This window comes from Mauremys reevesii, linkage group 2 (genome assembly GCF_016161935.1).
Source record: "Mauremys reevesii isolate NIE-2019 linkage group 2, ASM1616193v1, whole genome shotgun sequence".
NCBI lineage: Eukaryota > Metazoa > Chordata > Testudines > Geoemydidae > Mauremys > Mauremys reevesii.
In genome coordinates, this window is record NC_052624.1 from 209,817,568 (window position 1) to 209,835,417 (window position 17,850).

At 42.9% G+C, this 17,850-nt stretch overlaps 1 protein-coding gene across 1 annotated transcript in view; it reads right to left on the reverse strand.

Moving 5' to 3' along the window:
- AQP4 (aquaporin 4) overlaps nucleotides 1-17,850 on the reverse strand; it is an 81,821-nt gene that overhangs the window by 40,000 nt on the left and 23,971 nt on the right. The gene's annotated exons all lie outside the window — the stretch shown is intronic.

Below are 17,850 nucleotides of genomic sequence, written 5' to 3' on the forward strand. Positions count from 1 at the left end.
TACATTCATTAAGAACCACCTAGTCACTCTATAGATATATTGACATTCAAGATCTGTAATGCATCATCTTCAAGTGTCTAAAAACAAAGTCTCAGCTTGCTCCTTCTTCTAAGCTACTCAACAAATTGAGTTAAACTGCTTTGCAGTATTATGGTAACCACACTTGTGAAATGCCAGAACAGGGGAAGGCAACCTATGGCATGCATGCCAAAGGCGGCACGCAAGCTGATTTTCAGTAGCACTCACACTGCCCGGGTCCCGGCCACTAGTCCAGGGGGCTCTGGATTTTAATTTAATTTTAAATGAAGCTTCTTAAACATTTTAAAAACCTTATTTTTAAATAACTAAATTAAAAATTAATAATTAAAAAAACTATTGCTTTACATACAGCAATAGTTTAGAGTGTGTGTGTGTACATGAATATATGAATGACTCCTAGAAAGAGCCTTCTAAAAACGTTAAAATGTATTACTGGCACGCAAAACCTTAAATCAGAGTGAATAAATGAAGACTCGGCACACCACTTCTGAAAGGTTGCCGACCCCTGTGCTAGAATTAGATGTGCAACTGATGGGGTTACAGAGAACATCAGAGAAGAAATTACACCATATATTGTATCTGCTGGCAACCAGAAGTCTTTCTTAAATTGATACTTCCAAAACCTACCTAGGAAAATGTATCCACGCTTGCATGAAAGTTTCCTGCCTTTGAGTAATAAGACCCATTATAATAGGTGCTTCAGCCCGGGGACATAACCAGGCTTGTCAGTCACTGGGAGCAAGAGAATGCACCACTCCCTCCAGCTGTGACAAATACCACAGCCTGGATAATTCTATCCTTTTTCCCCAAGTTAGTGATTTTGCTAACTATGCTTTGAAAAGGACAATAGTTTATCCTACTGCTGAGCAGATGAAATGAACCTGAATCTTTGGATGTCAGTTACCATCTCTTTCTGACTCCAGATGATCCCAGGGTAGGCCAGATCTATGGACTTCATTACTCGAAGAAAAGACATTTTCACATATGTTAACCTATTCTTCATCATGCTGATGTACACAGAGCCATTACAGCAGGCTTTTCACAGCACAGTGCCTGCAGGGTGGGAAGCAGGATCATATTTTAAAATATGGACATCCAAAAATGAGGTAAATTATACACATTTCATCTTCCCCTTACTAGGGCACAAAAGCATAGAGAAGACTTCTGCCAAAAATGGCATTGGATGGGAACTGGATGACCAATTTATAGAATTTGGTGAACTGATGGGCAGGTGACCACTGGACAGATCTCATGACAAGAGACATCGGACTTCTCTGCCAATTAAGTTGTCAGTGCTCCTAAGAATTGGACTGAGGCTTGATAGCAGGAAGGAAGATATTTCTTGAATTTTTGTGACAAAAAATGGAGTTTGCTTTGGGAATGAATGTTGCAAGTAATATTGTTGTAGCTGTGTTAATCCCTGGATATTAAAAAGACAAGGTGAGTGAGGTAATATCTTTTATTGGACCATCTTCCGTTAGTGAGAGAGGCAAGCTTTTGAGTTCTCACAGAGCTCTTCTCTGTCAGTTGTGAGGACTACTTGGGGGTGGAATCAGGACAAAGTTAAGGTTGGTTGGGTCACTTATCTGTGCATTTCTTACCTTACCATATTTTAAGTGCAACCTTAACTCTGAATTTCTGAGTTCATAATGCTTGGTTTGAGGATAATTACATCACTGTAATGATTTTTCCCTTAAGTTACTGAGACATACCCTTACTGTAAACTCCATTTTAATGTACCATTTTGCCTGAGAATTTCCTTAAGTTTTTAAAAATTAAAAACACATAATGAAACAAACATTTTCTGCACTAATGCTAAACAGGAAACCCAAAAGGAATGCTTCGTGCAATATTTCGAATGATTTGAACATATGTAATATCAACTGTAAGTAATTTTTTAAATTTTAAACTTTTAAAGGCAGATTTACCAGTACTCCAAAGCAGGGCAAAGCAGCCAGAGAGAACAAGCCAGTTAACTTGGGTTTACAGCTGCTTTGCATTGCTAGAGCAAGGCAAAGCATCTGCAACATGCAAGGAAATCTGGCCCTTATTTTCCAGGTGACTTACTGATTTGCAGGGCGGTATAAGTGAAACTAGTACTATGTAAAGTGGAGGGCAGGAAAAGCTCAGTCCTTGAATTCCATAGTCTCTGTGCGCTAAAGGCTCCTCATGCACTCCCGCCTCCCAGGAGTGCTGTCCCTGTTATGCATTAGAGCCAAGGCCTCTTACTACACCCTTTGGCATTGGCACTGTCTGTGTTGAATCCAATGCCCCCCATCCACCACCCGAGGGGAGAAGGCAACTGAGCTCTACAGTTAGGAGTCTGGCTGCTCGTGTGTTCAGGCACGATTTTCCATCTTCCAGCACTGTGCCCCTCATGGAGATGGGGGAGGGGCAGCCACTCATCCCTGAAGCTAGCTAGCCTCAGTGAGTCGCTCTGTGAAGGGCTGGAGCAGGAGACACAGGTCTTTCCTTTTTACCTCTGGCAAAAAGGGAAGCCTTCAGGGGCCCCAGCTGCTGCTAAAAACTACTCAGAAGGGGAAGAGGCATTAAGGGGGCAGTCTCTTGGAGAGACAATCCGCCCCATGATATGGCTGACAATTAGACAGTCACTTTACTGATCTGGATTATTACTCAGAAGCTTGAAGCAAACATTTGGAAGTTTTTCAAAAAAAACCTTTGCAGCTGGGAGGTCTGGCTGAGCCCCAGGCTGCTGGAGAGGCGGATAAAACTGGAGGAGCCTTCAGGAGTGACTGCCAAGGCATGAGGCATTCCTCTGCTGCCAGTGTCTGACAGGCCCGGCTCTGCCCTCAAGAGGCAAGCGGGGCTGGCTGAAGGACCCACTGTAACAGATCTGTGGACCTTAGCACGAAGAAGAAAAACAAACCAAACATTAATTTGGCTAACTAAAGGAGGTCACACAAATATGTTGCACCGTAATAGCAATCACTTCTGTTTAATGCTGTGTTAGCCAGTTGGCTTCATATTTATATTTGTTTGTTAAAGTTCTCTCACTCGTGTGATGTGTAGTTTATTTTCTTGACAACTTTTCGTTATTTAGCTTAGTATGGGCTTGTAGTTAAGGCACTGAATTGAGACTCAAATGATCTAGAGCAGTGGTTCTCAAAGCTGGTCTGCCGCTTGTTCAGGAAAAGCCCCTGGGCCGGTTTGTTTACCTGTTGCGTCCGCAGGTTTGGGCAATTGTGGCTCCCACTTGCCGCAGTTCACCGCTCCAGGCCAATGGGGGCTGCGGGAAGCAGTGATCAGCACAACCCTCAGCCCATGCCGCTTCCCGCCACTCCCATTGGCCTGGAGTGGTGAACTGCAGCCAGACCTGTGGACGTGGCAGGCAAACAAACAGGGGCTTTCCCTGAACAAGCGGCGGACCAGCTTTGAGAACCACTGATCTAGACTGCTTCAGATACAAACTTCCTCTGTGACCTTAGGAAAATAACTTTCCCTCTGTGTCCCCCAGTTCCCAATCTTCTGCTTATATGTATTATACCTGTCTCCTACCCTTTGTCATCTTGTCTGTTTAGACTGTATGCTCTTCAGAGCAAGGGCTCTCTTCTACTGTATTAAACCACCTAGCACAGTGAGGCTCTGACATTGCTCAAGTATTCCTCAATAGTGGATTTAGAATGTGTGTGTTGCATTAGGTTTAGACTTGCATTCATATTCTGGTAGAGCTCAGTCACAGAACTTTGTATCCCCACTGGAGAGCGAGATCAGGTAGATGGTTAGCATGCTGTGTAGTTTTCATTAAGAGGGTCATTTAAGGAGCTGATTTATTTTCTCTTTGATCAAATAATATTTGACTGACATTATTTCATTAGTTAATATATCTACTGTTTATTTGCTTTGCCTAAGGCTATGTCATTTCTGGATATAGTCTGCACATATATGACCTGCACATATATATTCTGTAAAATATAATGCAACTCTCCTAAGTATTATTTGTGAGAGCATTAACCAATATCACTACAGATCCTATGCATAGTTGCTGAGATTAGAGTATTTTCTCACTTTAAAAAGGAAAAAAACCCCAAACCTTAGATCTATATAGGCAGTTACTGGCACTGATTTGAGTGAGGGTTTGTGTGTTTAAGACATGGGTATGCATTAATCTAACTCCTTTGTCCATAAAAGGACTGATCAGAAATTATCATTTGTGAAAGTCTTAGAGGGAGGTTTGGTGAAAGAAACATGAAGGTCTTGAAGCTAATGACCCACATAAACAGCATTTAATATATTTAGCAAATGATGCTAATGGTGAGCAAAACCAAAAAATTGAAGAGGGAGGAGGGGCAAATACATTCTTTGACTGGGAAGTTATTGAATATTTATAGTCAGAGTACAGATAGTTAAAGGGAGGAAAATGGAGAAAAGTGATGTGGCAAATTTCCTGGCTCTGACACAAACATTGTTCACCTCATTACTCATGGTCACTACCATATTAGCCCAATCCTATTCCCTTTGAAGTAAACAGGAGAAGGATCAGACATTGTGAATGAAGAGCTGCGTTCCACAAGCAGCAGGAACAGCTATCCTATGGTACAGGAGACAGCATGCTCAGCTGCCACATTTCAGGTCAGATTTCCTTACAGACCTCTCCTAGAGGCACTCCCTGTTCATCCCCAATTCCCTCTATGACAGCGTGCCACCACACTGCCCCCGACTATGGACTACACGTTAAAAGCATGATCTAAAGCTCATTGAGCTATTTACGGTATATTAATCAGAGCTGGGGGAGTTGTTTAATTTTTAACAGTATGACCTTTTGATACACAAATACAAGGCATAAGAGAAATAAACAAACAAGTTGAACTAAATGACGTTGCATGTGACCTTTGATGTAAGCTTAGTGAGGGCCACAGTCTGATAACCTGACTTCCATTGAGACACCCCTTACTTGGATTCTGGGACAGCTTGTGGTGTAAAGTACTGCAATAAGGGTGGCAGAACTTGACTCAGTTGCAACGTGCCCATTGCCTGTCTCAAGTCTTTTGGTACCTCCACCTCCACTGCCAACCAAAATCAAGAAGTGCAAAGACAACTGAAATCCTTTTAATTAATCTTATCAGAGATCTTTACAAATCTCACTTAAAGCCTAGGCTCAGTTAAAATTTGGTTCTTATTTTATCCAAACTAGTTTGCCTTTCTCTAGTGAAGATAATCTGTCTTTACATTACTAACCAGAGGTACGGGAACGGAATGCTTTTTACATCATTGGGATTACGGACAGATTTGACTTAGACTGGAAAACAAAGATCAAAGCCCTGCGCCATTGCTGATGCTGCCATATCAACTGAAAAAAAAATATCATTAGCCTGTTTTGTTTGCTTTTTCAGTCAGATGACACAGGTGAGCAGGCCCAGTGGAGTGAATTTTGAAGGCTGTGTGCCAGATGTAAAGTATATACACAAATGAATTCCAGTAAGAAATACCAGGGTGTGTGCACATGGCTTCTAGGCACCATTACCTTAGTATGACAGGTCATTCTGGGAACAATCTATACTTGGAGTATGCAGCATTTACTATCAAGACAATCTTGCCATCATTTAGTAATAGGTTTTATGATGATAGTAACAGGTATAAAGGGGAGGAAGGGTATGTGAACTGCTGATCACCGCGTTGTCATCTTAGCTGTAGTTTATGACAAATAAAGTTCTTCACCTTTACAAGTTCTGCCCGACTCTAGAACTGTAAATCTGGAGTACATAGAGGACATCAAATTTCCTGCTGGCAGGTAAAATGTCTGGCATAGTGGAATATTGGGGACAGATGTGTCCAATTTAATGAAGGAGGATGTCCCATAGAGTGCAAAGGGTTGAAATAGCCAATGAGAGCAAAAATAATGTGTCAAGTCAGATGTAAAAAACTGTTGTAAACAGGGAAATAAAGAAGAAAAAAGTAAAAGGGAAGGAGATGAAATGAGACAATAGGTGAAGAGGGCTTGTGGGAAGAAGTGCTATGGGAGGGTGTGTAAGCTTGTCTTTTTCACCATCAGAAATTGGTCCAGTAAAAGATATTACCTCATCCACCTTGTCTCAGCTAAAACAAGTCATATGGATTTCACTGGAAGGGTATTTTCTATTGAAAGAGTCATCTTTAAATATACATAAGAAGTCCCTAACTATAATATTTGACTGACTCCACTACTCTAAATACTGTACTGCTACAAGAGAATATGGAAGGGATGTATTCTGTAAAGGGTTTGGGACATAAAGCATTGAATCCAGGTACATGCAATTTACTTGATGCAGTTGTTAAAAGGTGAATTTTTATTTTCTTTTTATATATATATATAAATAAAAAAAACAGGGGGAGGGATAGCTCAGTGGTTTGAGCATTGGCCTGCTAAACACAGGGTTGTGAGTTCAATCCTTGAAGGGGCCACTTAAGGATCTGGGGCAAAAATCAGTACTTCATCCTGCTAGTGAAGGCAGGAGGACTGGACTCAATGGCATTGCAAGGTCCCTTCCAGCTCTATGAGATAAATATATGGAGATATACCTATTTTTATATATAGACAAACAAACAAGGCTTTTTAGGTGTGAGTGCCAGACAAGTCAGCAGTATAGATCAAGTATGACAACATTTAACCTATATTTTAAAATTTCTTCAACTCTTTCAGTGCATGTGAAACATGGGAGATTTATAGCCATGCCACAGTTTCTTGGCACCTTAGAAAAGAAGTTGGAATCTCTGTCTTAGTATATCATATTTAACAATTCTTCTCTTTTCAAATCACTTTCAAAATAATGAAAGATAAAAAAAGATTGCCTCCCCACTGTATGAAGCTAAAAGAAACTGGTGTTACCATAAGGTGGCACAATGTGGCTGTCACTTAAAACAGAGCGAGAAAAGCTCTCTCACTAATGACAAGTGCCGAGTTCTTCCTATCCGAGATTGTACAATGTGCATGTAATGAAGCAAGTGCAGGAGGCTCTGATGAAGATTGACAAATGCTTGTTGTTTTTACCTTATGGTTGCACTGATTTTTTCCTCCTGCTTCTTGGCCATCTCTTTGCTTCTGCTTGTTTCTTCCCCTCTCTCATCTCACCAGTTCAGACCTCTTTGGTTGCTACAAAGTGAAAGTTTCAAAGCTGGCAGCTCTATTGAAGAAAAGTTAATATTTTTGCCTATAGTTTTAATGACTCAGGGATGTTGGGATTTCCTAGGTTTGATGTATTCTAGTCAGGAACGATAGCAGGATATGACTGATAGTCTCTCACCAGCAGCAAGTAGGTGAGCCGAAAAACTGCCTGGCATGCCCTTTGCTTTTAGGATGCCGTTGGCTAGGTCAGGATGCCAGAAAGGTTTGTGACATGTTCAGTGAAATGCAGCAGGCAACTCTAACCAGCACCTGGATCAATCAGTTGGAGGCATGCCACAGTACTTAGGCCATGTCTATACTACCCGCCCTGGTCGGCGGGTAGCGTTCGACTTCTCGGAGTTCGATATATTGCATCTCATCTAGATCCGATATATCGAACTCCGAACGTGCTCCCGTTGACTCCGGAACTCCACCACCGCGAACGGCGGTGGCAGAGTCGATGGGGGAGCCGCGGACTTCGATTCCGCGGCGTCTGGACAGGTGAGTAGTTCGAACTAAGGTAGTTCGAGTTCAGCTACGCTATTCGCGTAGCTGAACTTGCGTACCTTAGTTTGACCCCCACCCCCCAGTGTAGACCAGGCCTTAGATAGCAAATTGTGCTCCTTGCGGGAATGGTGCATGGGCTGGCAGGACAGCTGGACCTCCCTAGCACATAGAGCATTGACTAGGCTTCCTGCCCCGATGCTGAATGGAGGCAGGACAAAGGAGGAGGTAATGCTGGTCAGGATTAGGCTTGGTGCCTTATGTTATATTTGTGGAGTTTCAAATTGCCCCCACCCCAGCATTTTAAAATTGTAATTTTCATAGTGAGATTCAAATTGGAAAAACAATCTGAAAAATACAGTTAATCAACTGGAAGGAAAGAGCCAGCAAACAATAATGCTAAAAGAGCACTAGAGGTGACTTTAGGCACCAAAGTGGATATGATCATCTACTTATGAGTGGAAGGATAGGCCAATAGTTAGGGCACTAGCTTAGAGTTTAGGACACCTGGAGTCAATTCCCTGCTCTGCCACAGCCTTCCTCTGTGACCTTGGGCAAGTCCCTTAGTGTCTCTATGCCTCAAGTCCCCATCTGGAAAAATGGAGATAACAACACTTCCCTACCGCACAAGGGTGCGGTGAGGATAAATACGTTAAAAAGATTGTGAAGCTCTTTGAGAGCTACTGAGGAAAAAGCATATTAACATCTTCTCCTAGTCTGTCAATGGTGTGGAACTGCACAGGTAATAAATCAGAGCAGAATTTGGCCTGTTGAGTTTATAATGCAGCATGGCAGCAAGCAAAGGCAATTTTGAGTTGCATATTCTGAGGCATCCTAGAGCTGGGAGGTATTAATCTTTCTCCCTACATCAGTGTGACCACATCAGTAATGCTGCAATGAGTTCCAGGTGTCACACAACCACAAAGGCATTGACAAATCCAGGGGAGTTCATTTTTCTTGCCCATCTCTGATCAGAGAGCTGGCAGGATTGATTTGTAAAGAGAGTCCATGCATTAAGTACATGTAGTTTGGGTTACAGATTATCAAAGACAGACATGGATGGTTGTTTCTTATCAGGCTCCAGCTTACTTAATAATTACAATATCAGTAATAATAGCTAGCTCTTCTATCGCGCTTTTCATCATTAGAGCTCAAAGTGCTTTACAAAGGAGGTGATTATCATTGTTCCCACTTTACAGATGAGGAAACTGAGGCACGGGGCAGTAAAGTGACTTGCCCAAAGTCACCTAGCAGGTCAGTGGCACTGCTGGAAATAGAACCCAGGTCTCTGGAGTCCTAGTGCTGTATCCACTATGCAACCTGGCTTAGTTTCAGCTGCCATTATACAGTATGATATGCTGGCTCTTAATTGTTATGCTAGCTTGGGCAGAAGTGCTCTCCACAACAGTGTACATAAAGGGAAAACATTAAAAACTAATCAGAAGTCCATGCATAAGTGCACACAATGTATTTGGATTTGGGTGCATATTTACCACAAGTATCAGAGGGGTAGCCGTGTTAGTCTGGTTCTGTAGAAGCAGCAAAGAATCCTGTGGCACCTTAGAGACTAACAGACGTTTTGCAGCATGAGCTTTCGTGGGTGAATACCCACTTCTTCGGATGCAAGCAGTGGAAATTTCCCACAAGTGTTCGCGCCGATCAGAAAAATGTGCCCATTGACAACTCTGTAGGTTCCTAACAACACATCTGAATGCTCATGTTCCCAGTTTTCAAGACCAAATGCGTTAAGTGCTTGCACATTTCTGGCACCAGACACACTGCTCTAGATTTAAAAGTACATCCCAAAGGGCTTAGCTTCTTTACTGAGCACAGTTAAATTGGCCAACCTTAATACTATTAATTAGGATGCTAGTGCATTTCAGACTTGTACTTTTAATATATTTTTTCTGGACAGTAGTGAATTTTCCTTGCAGTAGAAAATTAAAACTCTGTTACAGCGTATTGATACGAATGGCCATCATAAATCAGGTGACGTTTTGCAGAGATGATAGCTCATTCCCCAAAGAGATTAGAACAAATATCATCTTCCCCTGAGACCATGAGCTCATCTTCAACTTTGGCCTGGTCTACACTAGGACTTTAATTCGAATTTATCAACAGTGCACCTGTTGACGCTCTGGACAGCAGTCCGAGCTTGGATTCTCTGGCCAGCCACACAGGAAATGTAATCATAGGAGAAGGCAGGCAAAAACACAACAAACATTTATTTTTTTTATTTTAACATTTTATATAAAAAAAATAAAAAAAATATATAATAAACATTTTTAAAAAAAAAAAAAAAAAACACAGCTACACAACACACAAGCAATGGAGCAATAGTCTCTGGGGATCAAAAAAAAGCTCTCGAGAGCAGCTGGAAAAGCCTCAGCAAGAGGTTTCTTGGGAGAGGTGCTTCAGGTGTGGCATGGTTGTGGAAGTGCTGCATCTAATTAGTCTAATTAGTGTACTGTTACTATTGTGCTGTGTGCTTGGACTTTTTATAAGAACATAAGAATGACCCTTAAGTTTAGTTTTTTTACTTTACTATTCTCGCTTAATATAACAGAGTTTTTTTTTGCATAAGAATGACCCGCAACACAGTTTTTACTTTGCATAAGAAACTTGGGGCTCAGAGGAAAAAAAAGCATGCAGGGTCTTTCCGTTCACTGGCGGAGATGCCGCATAACGCTCTCTTTTCTGCTTTTGCACATTGCCAGCAGGGAGAGCACAGCTAAGCACAACTGATAAGCACTCTGTACTGTAAGGCTTACCAGGACTTTGTGCAAGAGGGATGAAAAAGACGACATGTTCTCAGGAACTGATGGCCAGCTCCAGAGCGGAGCAGAGCAGCAGCAGTCGAGGAGAGAGAGAGTAGGCCAGCAGCATCGCACACACACCTGGCGGGAGGGATAGGTGTGGCAGGAAGAGACCAGCAGGAGCTCAACGCTGCTTGGTCTAAATGAGAGAGAGAGGGACACGCCCGCCCGGCTTGTAGATTCTGCAAGACCGCGCAGTCAGGAGGAGAGCCCCTGTTAGAACATACTGTAAATTGTATTTGTACAACCTCTTTCTTTACAGCATCAACCAACAGTCCCAACAAGTTCAAACCCATTACATTGTTAAAAGCATTTGTAAAAGCGTACTGACTGTTTCCTTCACGTTTCTGGTGTCAGAAGACTTTTTGTTGTTCTGTGGGGGGGTAATTAATGTCACTGCATAGCCCCACAGCCCATGCTGCAGACTTGGCTGCAGGGTCAAACTGCAGGCACACACAACTGTCACACTAGTCACTAGACAACAGTCTGTGTGTGGTATGCTATGCCTCGTCTTTCTTTGAGGTGTGCTTGTGCAGGAGGTCTGGGTGCCTGACATCCCCGAATGTAGGCAGGCTTCCCCTTCACATGCATTTGGACCGGGGGGATGCTGATGTCGAGCGAAGTCAAGGTCCGCCATCTCCTTGAGAGACGTCCGAAAGCACACCACCACCCCACCATTGCTTGCTCGCCGGTAGTTGAAGAGTTCCTTTTCAGTGTGCAGGCGCCTGTATAGGCTCATGAGCCCAGGGGCATAGCGGCGGGGGGGGTCCCCCGAGATCTGATAGGCATCTGCACATCCCCCCCCAACCGTTTTTTTGGTCGGGAAGAAAGTGCCTGCCTGGAGGCGTCTAAACAGACCAGAGTTCCTGAACACCACTTGCAGCAGCACCATTGAAAAGTAGCCCCGGTGGTTAATGCTGCTGCTGTGGCTGGTGCCCAGGCCAGGATAGGGATGATCTATAGCCCCCCCCCCCGTTGTTTGGGAAATCGCGCGCGCGAAGCCCATGATGACCTGGACATTTTCCGACAGTCACTACCTTTGAGAGCAGTTGACATCCTGAAGTTTCAGCTCCTGTGTGTGTGTCCAGACCTGCAGCACTATGCCCCCCCCCCAGTCTGTGCTTGTTTCGGCCCAGAGAAAATGCTCCACACCCCATGACTGACCCATTGCCCACATGATCTCCACTGCCGCATGCATTCCCCACAATGCAATGGGCAGCGGGGCGCGGGGGCTGGAAACCCAGGATAGCTTCGCTTCCAAAGTCTTCTGGCCCCGTGAATGTGGATGTGAATGGACTCAGAGTGTATATTTGTGTGTATTATATGATACTTATTATCGACTTGTCGAATCCACAAATTCGACTTAAGTAGATTCGAAATAGTCCTGTAGTGTAGACAAGCCCTTAGACTTGCTAATTAACAGCACAAACACCTTCCCCACCAGGCTACACTTGCAACTGTATTTTGACAAAAGCTTTGTAGATGACACGGAAAATATTTTGATGGAACACTGAGTTTGGTGAACAAGCAACACTACAATATATAGCAACTCTAATACTGTTACTCCAGTTGTTTGGACTCTCAAAAGAGTCAACTTTGAGGCCAGACAGGGTCTATGCAAGAAATCTGTAAAGAGAGACATTTGGTATCTATAGGTTTCTCCCAACTACTCTACCATACTTAGCAGGGGGCAAAAATCTTGTATGTGGCAACCTGGAAGGAAGTTTTGACCAACTGTAATTATGGTGAGGGCTCCCTCTCCGGTAGGTTTTACCAAACTCCCACCCCTTGCCTTGGGGTGAAGAACACTCCTACAGCCTTTGGGGTGACAACATTTTGCCCAGGAATTATTCCAATGCACACCTCTTTAGTCCAACACCTTTATCGCAGAACCTCAGTGTCACTAAAAGGGAGAGGTAGTGCAAACAAGACAGTATTGCCAACACTTGTGATTTTATCACCAGTCTCACAACAGAAGGTGTATGTCCCAAACCCCAGATATGGGGGTCACATATATACGTGAGAATCCCACCTTTTATTTATTATTAAAAAATAAGTTTTCAGCCCTCATGATTGCAGAGGAAATTGTAAAACTATGACTCGACTGCACACAGATTCACAATCCAGAAGGTAAATAAAAAGAAGCCAACATTTATTTATTTATTAAATCTCATGACCTTAAAGCCAATTGTATGATTTTGGGGGAGCCTAACTCATTAGTTTTGAATAGCCGGGTCTGGCCTTACTGGTCTAATGGAGCCAATACTACAAAAGTAACTCAAATGCTATCAATAAGCACACAGTTCAAACTGCCCCTCCACAGTTGTCCCACACTCACCAATCAGGTCACCTCTGTTCCTTTTGATGGTGACTGAATCTTGACTGTAATGCAAGCTCATAGTAGTCATGCATCTAGCTGCTCCCTAGGCCCGTCTCCCAGCTCCGAGCTCACACTACGGGCCTGAAGCATGATAGACCCTCCACAGCAGCCCATGAAATCTTTTCTCCAGTGGCGTCCCCACCCTCCAATGGAAGAACTGGCAGCAGACAGTAGGGGTGGGATTTCCCGCCAGTTCTCTAACCAACCATGGCTCTGGGTGGATGGAGAGGACCATCGCATGAACAATTAGGGTAGCCCTTCCCGCTGCTGCTGCTGCCACCAAGTGGAGTGCGGTTCCACAATAATCACGATACTCTTGAATAAGGTTTTCAAGATGACTTTGCTTTCCAGTTCACTGATGGGTTAGTTGAGGAAAAATACCTGCTTTAAAGGCTGTGGGGCCTGGCACATACACTTCTGCTAGGCACTCACCCTCACCATGTGTATCACCAACACTTGATACATTCTGAATAATTCTGGTTGTGTTATAAAAATGGAGATTAACAATGTTCTCATTGTTATTTGCATTGTATTTTTATGGGGGGAGTGGTGGTGGTGACACTACCAGGGAAATTTAGGAGTAAAAGCAATCCCTTTTTGGCTGATTTATTGTAGCTCTGAGCAAGAGTTATCCCTAGGTTTTATTTCCATTCAAGGTCTGTTACTAACTTATTGGGACACATCGACAGATCACAACCTCCCTTGTACCTCATGTTTAGCCATCTGTAAAACAACATAGCATTTAGCTACTTCACAACGGAGCTGTGGGGTGCAGTGTTTTCAAGGTGCTTTCAGATTCTTCGATGAACAGTATGCGTTAAGAGATCAGGAGCAGAAAGACATCAGACTTCAAGTACTTAGCAGAGAGCAACCTTCTATCTAGAAGTCCCTACTTTATTAAGATCCTCGTACAACTGGGCTTGGCAAACTTTTTGACGTGAAAGCCACATCTGGGTATGGAAATTATATGGCGGGCCATGAATGCTCACAAAATTGGGGGTTGGAGTATGGAAGTGAGGGCTCTGGTTGGGGGGTGCAGGCTCTGGGGTGGGGCCAGAAATTAGGCATTCAGGGTGTGGGAAGAGGCTCTGGGCTGGGGATGAGGGGTGCAGAAGGGTGCTCTGGACTGGCACTGAGGAATTTTGGAGGGTGGGAGGGGGATCAGGGCTGGGGCAGGGGGTTGGGACATGGGAGGGGGTCAGAGGTGCAGGCTCTAGGTGGCGCTTACCTCAAGCAGCTCCCGGAAGCAGGGCATGTCCCCTCTCTGGCTCCTACATGGAGGCACGGCCAGGCAGCTCTGTGTGCTGTCCCGTCTGCAGGCGCTGCCCTTATGTGTAAGAGCCAGAGGGGGAACATGCTGCTGCTCCCAGGAGCAGCAGCATGCACAGAGCTGGGCAAGCCCCTGACCCCGCTCCCTGGCTGGAGTGGGGAAAGCCCTGGCCCCTGGTCCCCAGCAGGAGCTTGAGGGCCGGAATAAGATGTCTGAAGGACCAGATGCAGTCCCCGGGCTGTAGTTTGCCCATCCCTGTTGTACATCATGTCCTGGTCCTTTCTGGGGTCTGGCAGATCAACAGCTTTATGAATTCAGCTCAACTACACAATCAATACTACATAAATACAAACCAATTATTATTAGTGCCCGAAGAATTCTGCATTTCTATGGCTAAGAAATAGGTCATGGAATCCACCCCTTGCTACAAAATTGACTCTGGAATCTAGGCTTTCATTGAGCCCTCATGTGAAATTTACGTTTGGTTCACATTTTCCAGGTTAACAAATGCAGTGTTATTTTCATTCATCTGCAGAGAGCCTGAAACAATAACTTAGGGAGGTGTGAACTGCCCTATTGTTCTCAATGGGTTGAAACCTAAAGACCAGAGTTTCCCATTGTTAGCTATTTATTTGATGTTCATTTTAGAACAAACATCTAAGGATACAAAATGACTGTGCTTATCTCAAATGTCTCCCATGCTCTCTCAGATGTCAAAAGTCCCAGCTATGCCCTCATCCCTGCTAAAACCTCCAGTTTGCCTCTAACTGACTCTGTCTATGATGCAGTTGTGTGTTGGGGACAACATACACTAAATTGATTTTAGTACATAACAATGCAGGGCTTGTATTATTCTGCTTTCGTGTTTGCTTTAAAAATGGAGGGGATTTTAATTTAAATTATGCTTCCACATAATTTCCAGTCTGCTACATCAAAGTCACAGAATCCCAGAACTTAAAGGCAGAATTTCAGTCCTGCTGGTAGTGAAGTTCATGGTGTCTTGATTATTAATATAGAAAATTATCAGCAAAATCAAAGTTCAAAAGTTAAAAGTTTCTATCAGAAACTCAGACATTTGCAACTTCATTGTTAAATGCCAAGCTCTGTTGAACTGCATAGAAAGAACTTCTCTCTGTGGAGGAAAGATGTAGAAATGGAGAACATATAGCAAAGGATGTAAACAGATATTGCAACATGATGATATTAATCATTTAAAAAAAAAAAGTTCAAGCATCCTCAATCCATATTCCTGGGTGAATAAGGAGAATAAGAGACATCACTGTGGTAAACTGTAAACTAATTGTGCTGTTGAAGTCTGAAAAGCGTTTCAGGATGCAGCATGTTGGAAAGATGGTATATAAAATAAAGTTGTGATGTACAGAAAGGACAATAGATATGTAAGAGGGAAAAAATCCTACATATACACAAAACCATGCTCCTCTGGCTGGAGAAAGAAAAAGATCATTTTGCTCTGGCCTTTTCTCCAGCACTCAGACAAAATAGCAATAGGTGTTATATTGAAAACCTTAGATGCTATAAATTTGTATCCTAGGCTAAAGGAAAGTGGTATTAAATGAAACTAGATAGAAGTTATTTACACTCAGTGTAATTAATCTATGAAATAAATTTTCAAGAATCACTCTAGGAGTGACCTGGATGGCAAACAGATCCAGAGGGACTCTCTGACCTTCTATATTAAGACTGCCTATGTTTTATTTTCCAGGCTTTTTCGAAGATAAAAGGTTGCAGGACACACAGCATTATACTCACATTTTACTCTCGAGGCTAACGCAGCTTCTGCATTGTAGCCTAACACAGTATGCCCTCCCCACTGTAGACTTGAACTGCTCTGGACAGCTGTGGGAAGGGGGGAGGGAAGTAACTGCATTTGAAACATTTGTGTTTGATTGTGTGCAACCTACCCAGCGCAGCTGGTCTGAGCCAGCTCTGAGAAGATGCTGTGCAGCTGTTTCTCTGGAGCAACACCAGTGGGCAAACAACAGCACAGCCAAACATCTCTATACATCTGCCTGGTCTTTGCAGTTCATTTTGTCCTTACTCTGTCATGTTTAATCATTACACGTTAGTCTTTATCTTACTATATATTCCTGGGTATATGCTCAGAAGGCACAGGGACAGCATACTGCTGTACTGGATTTCTCCTCAATTTTTCATTGTCAAATCAGAGCCCTGGACGTTGCCACAGAAACACATTAGCCTTTTCAAAATGTATTATTGGACCTCTGGGCCATTGCTGATTCTATCCACATTCTAAAAACACCAGGGCCAGATCTTCAGCTGGTTTAAATCAACATAGATCCAGTGAAGTTGAAGAATTTGGCCCCTGATAATTGGCGAGCCCATTCAGTTAGAATTTATTTGCACAGAATAAATAACATGGCAGCATGTCAATCTAAAGAGATCCCTGTCAAGTAGCTAGGCTCACAGATACCATGGAGATGGGAGTGGTATGAGAACCTGAATAGAACAGACTCATCATCAGAATTACAAAGGCTCAGGCATTTTTGAAAAAAAAGAAACAAAGAAAGAACCAAATGACTGCTGAGTCAGCCTGACCGGACATTAACTAATGAGATGCTGTTACAAAGCAAATAATCAATTGACACAACATAGCATACAGAATACCTGGACTTAATCATGATGTAAAAGGGAACAGTCCCCGGTTGCCTAATATTGGGAGAGCAGTACAGTACTTTACAGTGCTAGAACCTCAGGTTCTAAAACACAGTAAACCACCACATTGCCTTTAAATGGCTCAAGTGAAAAAAAGTCTACATGACTCTTCACAGGAAATAATGGACTTCAGCAACACAGAGAGGAACATGTCAAGGTTCTAGCACCTTAAGATACTGCACTACTATACCATGTCCTTTTATGATGGTGGAAGCATGGGAAAGATTAAGTCCTGCAGCTATGTCCAGTTGTACATTCACCCACACAAGCCTATTATACTTTATACCAATATAATCTTCTGAAAAAGAAGATGAATTGCATAGCTTTTTTGAGCATTCCTAGCCAAAAGAGAATTGGAGATGAAAAGTTTGACAGGCAGCTACCATATGTACTTACAGGATACAGGTTATGACCATGTTTGCTATGAGTGGAATAGTGAGCCCCATAGAAGGTGCCTCTTTTTTTCTCTCATAAATGACAAGGTTAGAGATTAACACAAGATTTGTTGCTCCATTGAAGAGTATCTTGTGATTTTAAGTGAGGTTATTTTTACAGTCTTTGTACTTGTATCAGTTGTTTTTCTAATTGGTAAAGGACTAAAAAGAAAAGAAAGAAAGAACGAAAAAGCATTAATAGCCAAGATAGTCCTATCAGACTGATAAAAGTTAAGAGGGGTTAAAATACATGAAACACTCTACAATCTACTCTTGATAAGAGTCCAAAAGAAAGTTTGATTATGAGGAAGTTGATTTGAGGAGTATTTTGATTTTGAGGAAATGAGGTAATTTTTATCAGTAGACTCCGTGAATTACCATTGATGAGGATACAGTTGCCATTGATCTGACACACTTTCCACATTTGCTGGCCTTTCTGTTAGCTCCTCAGCAAGTTTACCAATCATCTTCCAAGGTCTTGAGTAAAATTCTCAAAAGTGCACATGTGACTTATGAGCCAAATTCTCATTTTCTGGCTTGTCTGGCACTTAGCGCTCAGGGAAAGACAGACAATACGACTTAGGCACTTTTGACAAATAAAAATTTGAAAAATG